We start from the raw sequence: 19,509 nt of genomic DNA, 5'->3' as shown, positions 1-19,509 counted from the left end.
GTTTTAAACGTATCATGAGTAGAAGTAGAACCATATACATTAATCAGAATGAAAAAAAATCAAAATTTGACATCTTCAGCACTTGGCAATTCAAATGTTGATGGATTATCTATCCTTGAATTATTAATGGATTCCATAAAATAGCAAGACAACCAGAAGCTCCACTGCTAGGGGAATGAACTAAGGACCACTTTGGCCATTTAGTTATGGTTTTGTCAAATGTTTCTTGTGATAATTTGGTCTCTTGTAATATAACAATATTAGCTTTCATGTTTATAATTGATTGATAAATCTAACTTCTTTTGTTAGAGACATTGATGCCTTTGACATTCCATGAGTTAATTTTCATTACTGACAAGGAGAACATTTTATTCTCCTCATCACTCTTTTGGTAACTACAAACTTATCATCCAATGTTGATTGTATCCCTGAAGCGATCTCAAATCTAGTTTTTGAACCATTAGGTCTACCTCTTGATTTGGGCATCTTGAAAGTATTTTGACATTGAAAAGGAGACTGAACAATTGAAAAAGTTTGATGGTGATCAAAAGAGCTCAAGGTATTCTAAGGGTGTAATTCAGATTGTTCCCTAGTAACCTCAATCTCCTCCAAGTTTGTATCCACATGCTAAGAGATTGAACTGTAAGCTAATTGTTGATATATATAATCCTCCACTCCTAAAGGATAATTGGGGGTGAAAGAATCCATTAATAGATCTACTTTATCATCTTGACATGTAGTCTCTTCAAGATCTAAAATCTTACAGTGGTTGGCTTTCTTTGGGGCAACCTAACTATTCCAAAACTTAAATTCCTTATGAAGGTCATCAAGAACATAAGATATCTGATTGCCAACATTGAATCCTTCTTCCTTTTCTATCTCAAAAATAATATTAGAAGCAATTGATGAAGCAATTTGGTCTCCAATTTGAAGTATTTTCCATTCTACATGTTGATATTTGATAACCAAATCCCAAGCTTTAAGTGGGTCCAATTAAGACTCTATCTTTGATGATATAATCTGCAATAACATTGGGTCCATGTTGAATAGAGGAAATTTTAATGGCAGAGAGGTATACAAATCTTTTGGTTGATCAAAAAAGCCTTGAAAGAAAATCATAAGAGATTTCAAACAAAGAGAAAACTTAATTCCTGCAGAGTTGCACATGACCAAACTATTATGTTCATGTAGTGAATCCTTAGGAGCCATATCATGTTCTAGAAATACTTTGTTCACATATAAGTTGGGGTCTGTACTATGATCTGAACATACTACTGATACTCCCTGATTTGAATGTTTGCAATGAGAGTTGAAGTGACCTAATCTTGATTGAAATTTTTGAACCGTTTGCTCATCCTGAATCTTAAGGGGTTGATTCCATAAACCCCACTTAGACTTGATAGAAATGCGTGTGGGAAATTATTTCCACATGTTTAAAAGTAGGCAAACTTGAACATTGAGGTGTGGATGATCATAGGGAATAAGATCATGATTAAGAAAGATTCTAATTTATTAGCAAGATTTCAAATAATTTGGGGGTCCCAATACTCAAGAGGTACAAGAATGAGATCTAGTAAGGATAAAAGTGAATATTAGCAGGTTGAGCTTTGAAGTTAGGAGTCAAAACCATAGTGAAAAGACCTACCCCACAACAAAACCAACTTTTTTGCTTGTGAATGAAATCCCTAGATATCTTAGAATCAAATATAGCTACAAAGTATTGAGATTCCAAATCAATATAAAAGATATCTTTAAGACCTAACCAAGAAGAAAAGGCCCATGCTATCACATCAGAATAAATCAAAAGATCCAACCAAAACTTACCTATCAAGGCAGATTGTCAAAGGAAGTCAATCGAGTTTTGCAGCAAATGACTTGGAAGTGTAATTGTAATGCGATCTAAAGGCTACACAAGAGGTTGAATGGGGTTTAATTTTGAAGACTTTCTTCTTTCACCAACCTTAATGAGATTTTTTTGGATTGAAGGGAATCCTGGGTGGGGCCTAAGCCAAACCTTCTGATGTTGTAACAATAGGAGCTAATTGTGATTTCAATCCATCTATGCCATGTAAATTAGTTGATAGAGGAGTAGCTTTGCCCTTCCCCAAGCTCAGGCCTTTGAAAATGTCCTTTGAATGAGAATATGTGATGTGGGCTAAAGAACTAGGTGGGGTTCTGTGACAAATATCAAAAATAGGTTGTTTCTCATTGTGACGACGCTAATTGTTACCAAATGAACCATTCTTCCAACCCTAATATAAGTAGGAGAAACCACTATTTCTCTACTCAACTTTTTGAATTATTTACATCCTGCCCAAATGATTTTTCAAAATGTGAATTTTTCATAATGTACTTTGGAACTTGTTTTTATGACTCCCCCTTTTCAAATTGAAAATTTCTTTGCCAAGGTATCAATTTTTCCCTACTTACCATAAGTTTTCCTTTCACTCCATGATCATGGAAGTGAGGATTGACAAAAAAGGGTTTTGCAGGCTAAACTACTACTCTTCCTTGAAAGATTGATTTATCTCCCTTGGAGAGATGTGTTTCCTGAAAATGGTACTTTTGAAATCAAAAATTGTCAGAAACATTCGTAGTTAGTTGCACAATGGGCATTACAGAGAAAATACTTGAAAAATCATCATGAAGACTAGTTGTTTTGTTCAAAGGACCCCTTGATTATTTCAAACCCCATTGAGCACTACCTTGTGCACCTGACCTAGACTGTAGACCTTATTCTATTCCTGCACCTAATTGCTATTGTGCACCTACAACTTCACCTTCCCAAGCTCCTCTCATCACTCTTATTAAATATTAATCTTAGATTTTAAATTTGGAGGCAAATTCTAGACCTATACCTTGGGCCAGCATAGTAGGTATGTGGCACACAAGTCCTATAAGGGAAACTAGCCCTGTACCTCTTCTCTACTATGAAGGGGAATTGAACCTGTGACCTCAAGGAAGTAAACCTCAAGGCACAAACCAACTCACCTACAACTGGCGGCTAGTTTGTTCCCTTGTTATTTTGGTGATTTCTTGTTTTAGTTTTTATTTTCCTTCTAACTGAGTGATTTATGGATGTTTTTAAGGTTATACTATAATCCTTTGTTGTTGTTTTTGGTTTAGGTCTACAACTATTGTTGGGGCTTGTCCCAAGTCTTTCATTGTCAGCATTGACCATGATTGGTAGGTTAGTCACTTGTGGACCTTTGTCTTTGATAGAGGGAAATCTAACCTATATGTTTCTTTCATTACTAGGCATTGGTGATGCTTTGTTATTTTTGTCTAGCATTCTGATTGTACTTTGGGTCAACACTTGTTAATTGTTTCTTTTCTTAATAAAAAAAACTATTTAGCATAGTTAAAGATTGATAGAATCCATATTGCCTAAAACAACTAATTTTTTTGCTTTTTAAATTATAGTAAGAAATTATAATCCTTAACATAATTATATTTTTCAAGTTATAGTTTTAATTCATTATGTAAAATAAATATAGAATTTTTTTTAATATTATATACCTCCTTAACATTAATATAATTTTCAAGTTATAGTTTTAATTCATTATGTAAAATAAACATAGAATTTTGATTTTTAAAATATTATATACCTCATTTTTTAAAGCCATTATTTTTCTATTATAATACTCCAACGTTTATCACTTGATATCGAAAGTTGTTGTATTGGTAATGAGTATGCCAATACAAAATTAGAATGAATAAAAAAAATATTAAATATTTTTTCTTCTTTAAAGTCAGTCATGTTTTTAATTTTGACATGTTGTATTCTTCTGATACAAAACCACTGACATTTGAGAGAAATTATATGAGAACCTTTAAGTGACAATGGAAAACACACTCAGTAGATATGATAGAAATGTATGAAAACATTCATAGAAGTATTGATGGAACCATTACAATAGAGAGAATTTGTACCTCACTATATTTGGGGAAAATGATGGCAATGAATCTTTTTCAATCTCATAGATTTTGGGGTTTTTAGATAAACATTTACTTTTGGATCAAAAGGCACATAATGGATCTTTAATCATAGATACATGGAATAATGTGGAAAATTTTAATAACGAATGTCAAGAATAAACAAATTGGGCTATAATTTTTTTTAGGAATTTCATTCCTACTATTGATCTCTCTTTTTTATTAAAATTTTCAATTTGAATGCTTATATTTCTTTCCAATTGTTTTATCGCATGAAGCATTTGAGAAATTATCGGATATAAATTTTGAATTTGGCATGAATTTTGCCATTAACTTGTGAAATAGTTTTAACTAAGTGGGAAGCGAGAAAATTCTCTACTGGAAGAATATTTGTAGGACTATTTCTGAGATTTACTTCTAGGGTGTTGCTTTTGCTTTTGCATTTGGAAGGTAACTATTGGCCATTTTTGCCCCCAATTCAGCCCATCATTAATAATCGATCAGAGATATTTTCAATGGGTTGGATTCTTTGATGTGGGTTAACATGCTTTTTGGTTGGGTTAACATCCTGTGTTAATTGAATTCCTTCATGAGTCGAGTTGGCTTGGTTCCTTCATTGGCCAAGCTAGTTCAATTTGTTTATTGACCGAGTTGGCTTGTTTTCCTACATGTGCCCAGTTTCAAGTTAGCACACATTTTTTGTTAGGTTTAACATTTTATGTAAACCATTTTTTTCATTTTAAAGAATGACTTTGCTACTCTTTCCAAAATTTTGAAATCACTACTTCCTCTTCAACCAAACATTTGGGAATTGTGCCAACCAACAGATTCATGCCACGTGGTGGATCCTTCTTGTGCTAGGTTTCTTTAACCAGATGGTGGACATATTTTTGCATCATTTCTTTGGTCTCTTGTGAGGATATGATGGCTATTATATTTTGGGGCATCTTTGGATATTACAAGTTCATCTCAGTCGTCTATTGGTTATGAAGAAGATATGCATCTATGGTTGGGTTTTATTTATCTATTGAGGAGATTTTTGTAGAATCTAGACCATTTATTTTTAAATGAAAATCTACATCGATGGTTTATCCTTTTGTGGGCAAATCAGATTTATTCCATGTGGGTCAACTCTATAATTTTCATGGCTAGTTAACATTGCATATTATCCCATCCCACATTTTTTGACAATGGTGTAGATTTATTTGTTGTGGCCATGACATGTTACAAGGACTATTATTTAATGGGAAACAAAATTCTTTGGCCTTTTTTGTACGAAACCTTTCCATGTCCATGCCTCATTAATGATTGTGATGATTACATCTCATGGGATTTGATTTCTTATGGCTAGGTGCATTTGTTTTGCTCTTCTTGTCACTTCATTACAGCAAGTTGATTTCAAGTTTTGTTATAGTTCTGATATTCATTTATTGCTACTCTCTACAACTTGACTCCACCTTGGATTGGGTTTTGAACTTCATGGTTAGATCTCAGTTATGACTGATCTATAAAGGAAAGTTGTAAGTACTTTTTCTAGGTTCCTTTCCATTTGTATTTTGTAGTAGCATTATGCTTTGCAATTTTTTCCTTTCATGAATAGAAAACTTAGCTTTTGCCTCATCTTGCTAGTTTGATATATTATGAATTTCATGCCTTGTATTGATTATTTCTTTTATATTCTTTCAAATTTTTATGTCATGTGTAATTTGTTTTTGAATGTTGTCTTGTGAACTTGTTTCCTTGTAACATTTCATTAGTTTTACCTTCACGTAAATTCTGAAAGAGTAGATTTGAGCGAAGATATGTGTATATAGGTGATATATTCATATTTTGTGTAGTTATAGATAGAGTTGTAACCATGATTCCTATCTCAGTGCATCACCCCCCCGACCACTTCCCTTTCTGCATTTTAATTTCAGTTTCCTTCTCCCTTTTCCTTCCCAACAATAGTTTAGGTTCATCTTGATAGTAAGGAAGTCGGCCTTCTCCAGAGATTGAACCTTAGAGTGGAAGTCCCACACTTGGAGGTGGTTTCCATGTTACACAAGGTCACTTGAGAAGTAGTTCCTCAGGAAAGAGTGCAGACTTTTGTGTCAATAGTAACCATAGGGAAAATTTTTACCTTACATTAAGGTTTGAAAATTAGCACAAAATATTTGATAAATTTTAGGAAGGTGATAGATTGTAGATGCATTTTTTATCAGCCCTAACTATAGTTTTCAAGTTTCTTTTTCATATTAGTTGAAGTCTTGAGAATTTCTGAAATTGTAAAGATTACCATTTATACTATGGTCTGAGACAATATTTTCTATCAAAGAAATTTTTTAATTTTTAAGTTCTTTTTTATTCCATTCGCCCTCTATTTTTTCCTTGGTAGTCTTTTTATTTCTTGGGTTTAAAAGTTAGGTAGAGAATAGGGCCAAAGAAAGTGATGGTAGGTTGTAGTTTGAAAAATGTGTCTTATGTATCTTGTGCATGTCTAAACTATTAGGTAATGCTTCTATAGGCCAAATGTCAAATATCTTGAACTATGAATGTTTCCAAGAGACAGATGTCATAACCTAATAAATTTTGTATTTCATTTATTGTAGTGTGTCTTATTAGTGGTGGAAATAATAAGTTGTGAAATTTTCCCTTCTTCAGCAGTGGCTTTCATCTCATATAATGATATTCTAGCCACCAAAGGAGGACACAACTATCCACTCCCATCTCAACTATGAAAGGGGATATGTATCTACTTGCATACAAGGGCAAAGGGCATGGAGACATCTTATAGTCTGATGGATGTTATTTTAGTCTTAGTTTATTTATTCCTCCTTTGCATGGATTTCTCATCTAACTTAGGGAAAAAAATTTCTTGTAGAAACTTTATTTGCAGTAAACAAAAAAATACTTTGATTAGGAATTTTACTAAGCACTAAGGACTATGGACTAGACTACTTATTAGGTATCATTGTAATTTTCATAGTTTGGGTGCTTAATCATGGTGGTTTTCTTTTCTTCATGTGAGGACAGATGAAGTCCTTGTCATCATATTTCCAATTGATGAAGCTACTATTTGTCAGCTTTGCCAAAAATTGTGGACGCTATTATGTCTATCCATCATTGTTAGTTAAATTCTTGTGATATTTAGTATAACTTTGATTAAGATAGCTTTTTGTTTGTCAAATTTTTCTTCTTTTGCAAAGATTTGAAAAAAATATATATATGACATTTATTGAGGTTTTCCCTCTTATTGAACTCAATGATGTCAATTCAGTGGGTCTTTTGGCTTTCTTTGATTTAGTATTTCTACAATGACAACCTTGTTTATCTTGTAAGAAGTTTCCCTTTGAATTCTTAGTTTGTTAAAGCTCTTTAAATTTATTATTGTTATGCTTTTCTAGCTATGAAACTCTAAATAATATGAAACCTTTGATGTTGTTTGCAACTTTTCTTTTAAAAAATTCTGAAAATATTTTGTACTAGTGTCCTTTTATTGTTCTCATCATTAACATTGGCAGTTGGATAATAAAAATACCATCAATGGATGTGTGTGGTCAATGAATTGAGATTCAATTAATTAGCGACATTTAGATGCTAGGTTTCTATCTTGTTTGAGGAATTTATGTTGCTAAGCTAAGCATAGAATAGATTTTACACTTACTGATTTTCCTTTTTTTTGTAGAAACATTCTTTCAAGGTAGATATGGGATACTGCTCATCATGAAAAATTTTAGAGCCTTGGTGTTTCCTTTTACTATGATGTTGATTGATGTGTTTTTGTATATGATGTTAATGCTTTTGAAATTAAAAGAAAGTAGTAAATAGGGGCTGACCTTATGATGTTAATGTTATGAAACAGTTTGATAACCTTAACAATTGACACATGAAATTTATAATTCAAGTACTTTGACTAAATTATTTAGTATATAAACATTTTTGTTCATTCTAAGGTTTTGTTGACTTGCATTGTCACTAATCTTCCATGCAATTTATTTCATTGCATAGCCCTTTTGATCTAGAAAATTTTCCATTCATGGGGCTTGGAAAAATATTTAACGTGGATGGTGGAAATAGTAGAGTGGTAGGTGGATTGACTCTCTGATTTCCTAGCTCTTTGAAATGGAATGAAGTCATATAGGAAATTGAATATAGTACATATTTTTGTTGTTACATGTTTCTAAGAAAAAAGACAAGGCATGGTGTGCTTCTATCTAAAGGCAACATTCTTTACTTTGAAACATCTACCAAAGACGGCTTTAATGTTGAAGTAATATTTTAGCGCATAACTAAGAATGCATTATAGAATGAACCTGAAAAGGAAATGTTAGTGAAATATATGTGCCATACATTACTTTTATTTTATTCTAGTTTTATTTGTATGAGTTACATGTTTTTCTGTTGTAAATTCTTATGCTATCTATACTAATTGTTGACTATAGATTTGTATTTTCTATTCTTGCTATTTATTTTTCTTTTGGATCTTACTCTCACATTTTTTTTTGTCTATCATTATCTTTTACATAATTATCCATGTGGATTTATTAAGGTTGATATTATTATCTTTACTCTATAGATATCTTCTAGATAAAATTTATGTCTTTGCTAGGAGGAAATACAGAATGTTAAGATGTGAATGTTATTGTCCCAGGTGTCACAGAAGATTATGGGTGCTATATATGGTTTTTTCTAATATAAGCTTGTCCAAAAAGAATTAGCACCCTTAGGAATTCAAGGAAAGCTCTAAAATACCTTATATTCCATGTACAATTAGGTGTGCAACTAGCACCAAAGGCTTTTCATTACATAGAATAGATGATTTATTATTTATACATGTTATCATGTGACAATTAAGAAATCAATGGTGGCTAGTTTGTCCAATGTTGTTGTTAATGTATACTTTCTAATTTTTTTCCATAAAATAAAGAAATTTTTATTGTAATGCATTCAAATGTATAAAAAAACTCAATTAAAAATATGTATAATACATGTATTGGCCCCTGTTTCTTTATATAGCATAGAGTGATGTGAAAGACAAGAAATCTAAAGCATGTGTCCTGAAGTCAAAGGCTTTGGTCTTTGTTGGTAAAACAAAAAGTGTAACCCAAAATAGAATTAATTGCATATGTAGTTTTATATAGAAATCAATACCAGATAATCCATTTTTCACTAGGATATCATTAATTCAAAACCAAGGTTGAAATTGAGGTGTATAATCATTCTTCTTGTACTTTTACAGAAAAGTAGATTTATAATGTTGAATCACCATTATATTTAGAATCTCAATAGTCCACTCCACTATGTAAAGATATGAAACCATGAAAATGTTGGATTACCCATGATTGGCCTAAAGAACTAGTGATGTAGTTATTATATTCATTTCAACATAGGTAAGAAGAATCCAATGCAACATGCTCATATTCAAACTGCTAAATATAGATATACAATGAAAAGTTACTAGGATTTAGCTTTTTATGTGTCAATTATAGTCAATAATTGATTAATCAAGTTCAACATGAATATATGCATCTTTAAATACTATTAGTTAAGTAGTGCTATAATCTTAGTGACTGGGTATTAGTAGCTATTGAAGTGAAATTTTCTACCAAATAAGGTCGTATTGTCATATAAAGGGTGATGAATAAACTTCTTTCTAGTTCTAGTTCTTCTCCAGTTCCATAATACTTGTAGAAACTAACTCAACTCGGTCCAACCAACTAATAAGGCTTGTTACTTATATTAAAGGATTATATATAGCAAAAAATAGTACATAAACATTAAAGGCTTGAAAAGAAGTTGAAACTTCTTAGTGAATAGATTGTCTTCCAAGAAAATACATACAAATTAACTCTAAATTCCCAGATAAGAAGACTAAATCAGCACTAACAATTGGATAGGTTATCATTGGATTGATAACCTTCCTCTAAATTTATCTGGGTACAACTCCACATACATGATTTACAATGAATTAAATAAGGATTCATTTCACTAGAAAGCACAAAAGGTTATGAGCATCTACTCATAAACATGAAATAGATGTGGAAAACTAAGCAACCTAAAGGAAATGAACAACAAACAACACAAAGTTCATTTTCCTAAAAATTGCATTACAAAATGAATAAAGATCAAAGAAATAATTTCCATCCTCTTGAAAAAATGAAGAACCAAAGCTTCAAAGATATCTTGATATCAAAATGTATTCAAAAAATAGTAACATTAGATGCACTTAAAGAAAACTAAAAGTTACACAAAGATAACAATCAGTGAAATGAAAACTACCCAAACTCAAAGTTTTAGTTTGCAGTTATCTCTCAAATATCCCTTCTCTAAGATGTAAAAGACTATACAAGTCTTATTACACACTGCATCAGAATCACCATCTAGAAGAAAATAAACTCCCCACCCATACATTACATTTTAAATCAAAAATTTTCGTCTTTCAAAACACAGTTTTAGAAAATGTAAAACCGTGTTCTTGTTGAGCATCATAGTCTCTCTCTCAAAGAGGCTAGAATAAATCTAAACATGTTGGAAGTCTTCCCCCACTATAGCACAAAGTCTCCCTCTAGAAAGGAAAGTAGAACCCCTCTTCTTGATTTTACTGGCTTATTTATCTCTTCTCTCTTCCCTGTAGTTTTTTTTTTAGTTACACAGTTGATTATTGGAGATGCTCTTATCTACCTATCCTTGTATTATTTTAATATAAAATTACATATCCTATTCCTTTAGGAATGGTAAAGTGTCAAGGGTAATTATAATGTCTTATTAAACATTATAATATTATTTTCTATTTCCCAAATTTTCACTTACAACCACCTATGGCTTTCATATTGAGTCATAAAACACTCATTTAGGATTGCATATTAGAAAATTATCTAGATTCTATCAAACATCTCGCATGCATATGTGATGGTATTAAGTTGTTAGACAGAACCAACACTTTCTTTGAATATCCTAAATATGTTTATCCGAGTGTGTGGGATAACCATTCCAAGGAAGCACTAAACTTTATGCTCCAAATGGTTGATGATGCTTCCATACTGCAGTTGGGTTTTTCTATACTTGCCATGGAATCCTGGGATCTTACCACTTAAGGTTTCGTATTCACAACCTTCATCCTTTGATCATAGCTTAGAGTTCATCATGGTGGCAGCATTGGGATTGTTGAATCATTCACCTATCATGTCTCTGCCCCCTATCTTAGTTTCAAAAGTAATTGGGATGGCTCATTATGCATGAGCGAGCTCTCACACACAATACCATGATGTCTTTTTTGTATCTTCACTCACATTAGGCACATATGTGTTGATGAAATTTTATCTAGCACTTCACATACATCTTCACAAACTATCTATTCAGGTGTAGGCACAACAACACAAGTGTATCCTTCCACTTGTCACTATGTCTTTACACTTGTGCTTTGTCAATAAGTTAACATTTGGTGCTCACATTACATACTCTACCTTCTTGTCAAAAAGAAAAGAGGCACGGGGCAAGAGTGGATGTCATAGGTATACACCCAAATTTCCATGATCAGGTCAAGGAGTAATATACTCCCTTCACCTATACTGCTGCCTCGTAGGCACTCTACCAAGGTCACCAACAATTCCAATTCTGATACAAGGAGCCATGGGTACATTAGGATAATGACATCAATTCTTTCATTATAATTCTTTCTTTGAATGGTTTCATTTGGAAATGGAATGACATGAAACATGAATCAGGTGTTGTTGGATTGAGAAGCTAGATTGTATAATGTTAAATGATTTGCAAAGGCATCCTATCAAACAAGTTATGTATGTCCACTGCATATGTCTCAAACCACCGACAACTATATGAAAGGAAAACTGATAGCATGAATTCTGAGTAATTCTCCCAAATCACATTTTGATGAACTTCCAAAAGTGTTTTGAGAAATAAAAACACTTTGTGTCATCTTATATGCATTTATACACCTCGGCTCGAGAGTATAGGAATAGGCTTCAATGATAGGTTTTTGATTTGTTGCATATGTAGTGGTGGAAATATCAATGTTCAAAATTGGAGTTGATCTCACATTCATAGAGTATGCTTTTACTCTAGCAACATTGTTCATTCAATTATTGGTATCTTTGTGGTAGAGAGTTGATAAGCCCAAACTCTTTGTCTTCTCACCATTACCATAGTGTAGAAGTTTGAAAAGGTAGGAAAGAATTGTCTATCTTCATATTGATATGCAACACTCGGTGTATTTATTTCATGGGCATCGCTCTCTATGTTGAGCTGCAAAAATGTTGATGAAGCACAGGGGATGTTGCCACTGATTCTAAGATTGCATGGGACATGATCTCTTTATGTTGACATATAGAATGACAATATGTGACTTCAAGCACTAAGTCTTGTGCATCTTTTACCAAAAAAATACATTTGTAATTGGATCAATCTGACCAAAAAATATGAAGGGTACACCATCTATATCTTTACTTATGTTAAGTCCACATTTTAATGAAACCATTAACTTCACTTGAACTTGGATGATCACAAGGTGAGTCTTGTATAACCTTAAGTCTTGAGTTTACAACTTATTGAATCACCAACCCACACTTTGAATTTCCATCTACAAGCTTGGGCTTCATTATTTGAATAGTCAAATTTATACCAATAGGATGCCTTATCATTTTGAGCTTGAACCTTGAATCAAATTTGGATTATGATGCTTAATTTAAATGGGCTTTGGACTTTGAACCCTTTGAATTAAACCTTCAAATTTGTGAACTAACGAACAACATCTTTGAACTAGAAATGAATCATCAAACCTAGGCCACTAAATTGCACATGTGAACTTCTCAAAATAAATCATGAGTCTGCATAACAAAGTTGAACAATTTTGAACCACTTCAAATTGCTTTTAACCTTAGTTCAAAGGGGTTCAAGCACTCCACTCAAAAAAATTTAAAACTATGTCCATATTGGGTACCAATAGGGGCTCTAACTACAGGACTATTTTTTTACTACAAAAATAGAGAACTCTAGCAATCTCTGGCAAAAGAAAAGTGCCTTAACCATTGGGTGATAGAGTTAGCAAGAAGAGAAAATTAGGAGCTACTTGTAGAGAGGGAAAAAATGAGTAGGGAAAAGCCAACTAACCAAAACACCTAAACTAACAACAAGCCCAAAGCTTGCACATTATTCAAACAAAACACTACACACACCAAAAACATATTTACAAAATATATACATAGGTAGGAAGCAAATCCTACCACAAAATCAGCAATAAGAAAAGAATCACATGAATCCATTTATTGGCTGGGAGAAGTAGGAACCTTTCCTCATCAACAAATCATGCCTCCATGGAGCAACTCCAAACCATTGTTTAATAATGAATCTTTCATTGCTAGACTTCAAACTGAAAGTGCACATGCATATGTTGATCCAACACTCCTTTCTAAATAGCCACAACTCATCATAGTACTCTTCTTCACTCGAGAATTGATCTTCAATATCCATAGGATCAAATTCTATTTCAAGCTAAAAATAATAATATGCAAGAACCTCACCAAGAGATGATGTATAATACCCAGAAATGTTGTCATCAAGATTCAATTCTTGCACATGGCCCTTAATGTCATGGTCAACTTGTAGCCATAGAGATGCCTCATCAAACATGGGATCAACCCTTGAATATGTATTTTCTTCATCTCTTTCAAGAAACAAATTGTCATCAAACATGCCACATATTCCATCTTTTTCCTTTTCCAAAGTGCCATCACATGATTCTAGCATTACTCCCACAATACAAATCAGCAAAACCATATATAGATGAATGAGAAGAAAAATTATCAATGAATACTTCATTCTCAATCTAATTCGAATGAATACCTGAGTCATCATTAAAGGAATGATCTAGCTTGAGTGATGATAGGAATATGTCTATAATAGCATCTTCCTCATTGAGAAGGGTGTCCCTCAACATATCAGCTGAGTCACCACTAGGTCAGAGGTTAGCTTCATACCTCTTATCCTTAAGAAGAAAATCAGCATGAGGGGATTCATCCAAAGGCATCTTTACCTCATCTCTCCAAAAAATTAGATTATCATCAAATGGGCTAGCTTGAGAGAGATCTTCTAGCTGAAGAGAAAATAAGAACTCACTTATAATTTCTTCTTCTTGATCAAGAAGTGTTATTTTCCATGTTTCAGTTGGATAATCTATGTGTTGGACTTCAACATCTTTTTCTTTAGACAAAGTTTTAGCATGCACTTTCACTTTGTCATCATTACAAAATTCACCCTCAAAAGACTAAAATGAATCATCAAATAAACTCTTATAACCTATTTGCTTTATATTCATACCTTGACTATCTAAAGAGGAATCTTCTTACTCAAGAGATGATAAAAATATACATATGATGTTTTCTCCTTCCTTGTAAATGAGGGTGTCACCTGATGTTTCAATGGAGTTGCCAACTAGCTAGGGACTAATAAGAATTTTAGTATTTTTTAATATGGAAGAGTTGAATAGATTTTCATCATTTAATGGTGAATCTTGAGACTCAAAAAGAGGATTTTCTCTAACAACAGTATTCTCCCAAAACCTCACTAGTAAGAATAGTGGATTGAGTTCACTTCAAACAACTTTACTCTTTCTAGATTTCTAGTCATTTTTTCACTCTCTTTTGCTATTGTTGAATTTGGTTGAAGTTGGATTGTACCCACTAGAAGTGCAAGATGTTTGTCTTCTTGAAAGCCACTCAACTTAGAGGTGTTTAGATTTAACTTTGTTTCAGCATTCTTATCATTTTGAATGAAAATCTCATACTGAATTCTATCATCTTCATACTCAATCGATGATTCCTTCTTTTTAAAAAGAGTGGGAGAATCTTCTCTTTTCTCATCTTCTATGTATGGTGGAAAAGATTTTAGTTCTTTACTTTCAGCCATAATCAATAATTGAAACATGCCTATAGGGATTCTCTTTATGATGATGCATTTTCCCTTCTTTTCTATCACTGCTCCTAGGATTCAGATTCTCAACCCGAGTGTTCTTGTTTTCCCATGTTTGGTTTTCTTGAGGCTGCAACATCTCTTGAAGTAAGAAGGCCTTTTGCTCCCATTTTGCTTCAAGATTTATCCTTTTGGCTGAACATTCAGCTACAATAGAATTCCTTTTAATGTGAATTTTAGGACCAATTTTAAAATCAACATTATTAGGAATATCTATTGCTGTATTATTTTTACAACAAGAGAATTCTAGAAAGGGGCCTTTTTCAGCATTCATATACCAAAAATCATCATTCTCATAATCTTTTGTAACTTTTAAAGATTCATTTCCTACTAAGACACTTCTAGAAAGTATTTATGTAGAATCTTTAAGAAAAGAATGACCATCATGATCATCAACTGGAAAAATTTCTACATGGGGTGAAAAAGGAACTTGAGGCAAGATTGGATCATTATTGCTTAGCTTTACTCCAATGTTGTCACAAGTATTCTCATTTTGTAAAATTGGGTCAACACAAGATTGTAACAAATCTATCTAGACTTCTTGATCATCCATAACAAGGTGATTGAAGTACATGGGTGAAACTGAGATAACTAGAGCTTCATCATCATCCACCTCCAAATGTTTTTTCAATCAACCCACTTTCTCTTCAAGCTCTCGCAACTCTTTCAACTTGTGAAATCTCATGCAAAGACTTTTCCATAGTAGCCAAGACAAGTTATAATCTTCAAAGGTTATATTATTTTGGATACTCCAAGAAATAATTTCTTTAAAGCTATCTACAAAGTCACATAACACTTTATCATCAATTTGATAAAGTTCTAGGAGAGAAGGGTTTGGCCTTGATCTTCTCATGATTTTTGTAGTCGGTATGATTATCGTAATAGAGTCACCAATCTCCTACACATGGAGATAATCATAAAATTGAGGAAACAAATATTAGGCACTTAAATCTTTGCCTCAAGAATGTCCCTAGTAGAGTCACCAAAAATCTTTTAATGAAAGGATTGTCTTCCAAGAAAATACTTACAAATTAACTCTAAATGCCCAGAAGAAGACTAAATCAGCACTAACAGTTGGATAGGTTATCATTTGATTGATAACCTTCCTTTGAAATTATCCAGGTACAGCTCCCTATACATGATTTATAATGAATTAAATAAGGATGTTTTTAACCAGAAAGCACAAAAGGGTTACAAGCATCTACTCGTAAATATGAAATAGATGTAGAAAACTAAGAAACCTAAAGGAAATGAACATCAAACAACACAAAGTTCATTTGCCCAAAAATTGCATTACAAAATGAATAAAGATCAAAGAAATAATTTCCATCCTCTTAAGAAAATGAAGAACCAAATCTTCAAAGATATCTTGATATCAAAATGTATTAAAAAAATAGTAACATCAGATGCACTTAAAGGAAACTAAAAGTTACACAAAGATAACAATCAGTGGAAAGAAAACTGCCCAAACTCAAAGTTTTAGTTTGTAGTTATCTCTCAAATCTCCCTTCTGTAAGATGTAAAAGACTATATAGGTCTTATTACACACTGCATCAGAATCACCATCTAGAAGAAAATAAACTCCCCTCCCATACATTACATTTTAAATAAAAAATTTCCCCCTTTCAACACACAATTTCAAAAAATATAAAACCCTATTCTTCTTCCACACCATAGTCTCTCTCTCAAAAAGGTTAGAATAAATATGAACATATTGGAACTCTTCCCCCATTGTAGCACAAAGTCTCCATCTGAAAAGGAAAGTAGAACCCCTCTGCTTGCTTTTATTGGCTTATTTATCTCTTCTCTCTTCCCTATAGTGATTTTTAGTTACACAATTGATTCTTGGACATGCTCTTATCTGCCTATCCTCATATTATTTTAATATAAAATTACATATCCTATTGCTTTAGGAATGGAAAAGTATCAAGGGTAATTATAATGTCTTATTAAACATTATAATATTGTTTTCTCTTTCCCAAATTTTCACTTACAACCACCTATGGCTTTCATATTGATTCATCAAACACTCATTTAGTATTGCATATTAGAAAATTATCTAGATTCTATCAAACATCTCACGTGTATGTTATGGTATTAAGTTGTTAGACAATACCAAAACTTTCTTTGAATATATTGAATATGTTTATCCAAGTGTGTGGTATAACCATTCCAAGGTGGCACTAAACTTTATGCTCCAAATGGTTGATGATGCTTCCATACTGTAGTCGGGTTTTTCTATACTTGCCATGGAATCTTGTGAGCTTACCACTTAAGGTTGTGTATTCAAAACCTTCATCCTTTGATCATAGCTTAGAGTTCATCATGGTAGCAACATCAGGATTATTGTTGAATCATTCACCTATCATGTCTCAGCCCCCTATCTTAGTTTCAAAAGTAATCGTGATGGCTCACTATGCATGAGTGAGCTCTCACACACAATACCATGATGTCTTTTTCATATCTTCACTCACATTGGGCACATATGTGTTGATGAAATTTTATCCAACACTTCACATACATCTCTACACACTATCTCTTTAGTCACAGGCACAACAACACAAGTGTATCCTTCCGCTCATCCACTATGTCTTTACACTCGTGCTTTGCCAATAAGTTAAAATTTGGAGCTCACATTGCATACTCTACCTTCTTGTCAGCAAGAACAGAGGTGTGGGTTAGGAGTGGATGTCATAGGTATACACCCAAATTTCCATGATTAGGTCAAGGAGTAATATAATCCCTTCACCTATACTATTGCCTCGTAGGTGCTCTACCAAGGTCACCACCAATTCCAATTCAAATACAAGGAGCCGCGGGTACATTGGGATAATGACATCGATTCTTTCATTGTAATTCTTTCTTGGAATGGTTTCATTTGGCAATGGAATAACATGGAATGTGAATCAGGTGTTGTTAGATTGAGAAGCCAGATTGTATAATGTTAAATGATTTGCAAAGGCATCCTATCAAACAAGTTATGTATGTCCATTGCATATGTCTCAAACTTTCGACGACTATATGAAAGGAAATATGATAGCATGAATTCTGAGTAATTCTCCCAAATCACATTTTGATGAACTTCTATAAGTGTTTTAAGAAATAAAAACACTTCGTGGCATCTTATATGCATTTATACACCTCGACTCGAGTGTATAGGAACAAGCTTCAATGATAGGTTTTTGATTTGTTGCATATGTAGTGGCAAAAATATCCATGTTCAAAATTGGAGTTGATCTCACAGACATAGAGTATGCTTTCACTCTAGTAGCATTATTCATTCAATTATTGGTATCTCTATGGTTGAGAGTTGATAAACCCAATCTCTTTGTCTTCTCACCATTACCATAGTGTAGAAGTTTGAAAAGGTAGGTCAAGCTTGTTTGTCTTCATATTGATATGCAACACTTAGTGTATTTATTTCATGGGCACCGCTCTCTATGTTGAGTTGTAGAAATGTTGATGAAGCATAGGGGATGTTGTCACTAATTTTGAGATTACATGGAACATGATCTCTTTATGTTGACATATATAATGACAATATGTGACTCCAAGCACTAAGTCTTGAGCATCTTTTACCAAAAAAAAAACATTTGGGATTGGGTCAATCTGACCCCAAAATATGAATTGTACACCATCTATATCTTTACTTATGGTAAGTCCACATTTTAATGAAACCATTAACTTCACTTGAACTTGGATGATCACAAGGTGAGTCTTGTATAACCTTAAGTCTTGATTTTACAACTTATTGAATTGCCAACCCACACTCTGAATTTCCATCTACAAGCTTGGGCTTCATTATTTTAATAGTCAACTTTATACCAACGTGATGCCTTATCATTCTGAGCTTGAACCTTAAATCAAATTTGGATTATGATGCTTAAGTTAAATGGGCTTTGGACTTTGAACTCTTTGAATTAAACCTTCAAATGTGTGAACTAACAAACACCATATCTGAACTAGAAATGAATCATCAAACATAGGCCACTAAATTGCACATGTGAACTTCTCAGAATAAATCATGAGTCTACATAACAAAGCTGAACCATTTTGAACCACTTTGAACTGCTTTGAACCTTAGTTCAAAGAGGTTTGAACACTCCACTCAAAAAGTTTTAAAATAGTGTCCATATTGGGTACCAACAAAACCTTAAGTTAATATGGAAAATTTGGCCATGCAAACCAACTAATATATATAAGAATTCCTTCTATAACAAAATCAAGTGCGAGAATCTACAACACCTCAACTTTCACTCAAAAATGTTGGAAAAATTCCCCAAATTTCCAATAAGCAATAGCTGAAATATTCATTTAGCTTCTTTTTTGTCCCTACGTTGAGTTTCCTCTAGTTCCATGCAAAAGGGTCCAATTTGAATGGTTATAGACTTTTTCTAATGTGTACTACATCAACACCACTGCATTAACACACAAAGCAATGTGCAACTGAGCTTAAATTTTTTGTAATTTCCATGCTATATTTATATGCCCATATCAATGTGTTAATTTTTATTATGATTTTCAGTTTGGAGCTAAAAGGCACTAGCCTACATGGTATGTGTAGGATCATGGTGGGAAAACTTATATCCTTAAGTAGTAGTGCAAAAT

This window comes from Cupressus sempervirens, chromosome 10 (genome assembly GCF_028749045.1).
Source record: "Cupressus sempervirens isolate cs-2001-9-10 chromosome 10, ASM2874904v1, whole genome shotgun sequence".
In the NCBI taxonomy this organism is placed as follows: Eukaryota; Viridiplantae; Streptophyta; class Pinopsida; order Cupressales; family Cupressaceae; genus Cupressus; species Cupressus sempervirens.
This window is presented reverse-complemented; position numbering follows the sequence as displayed.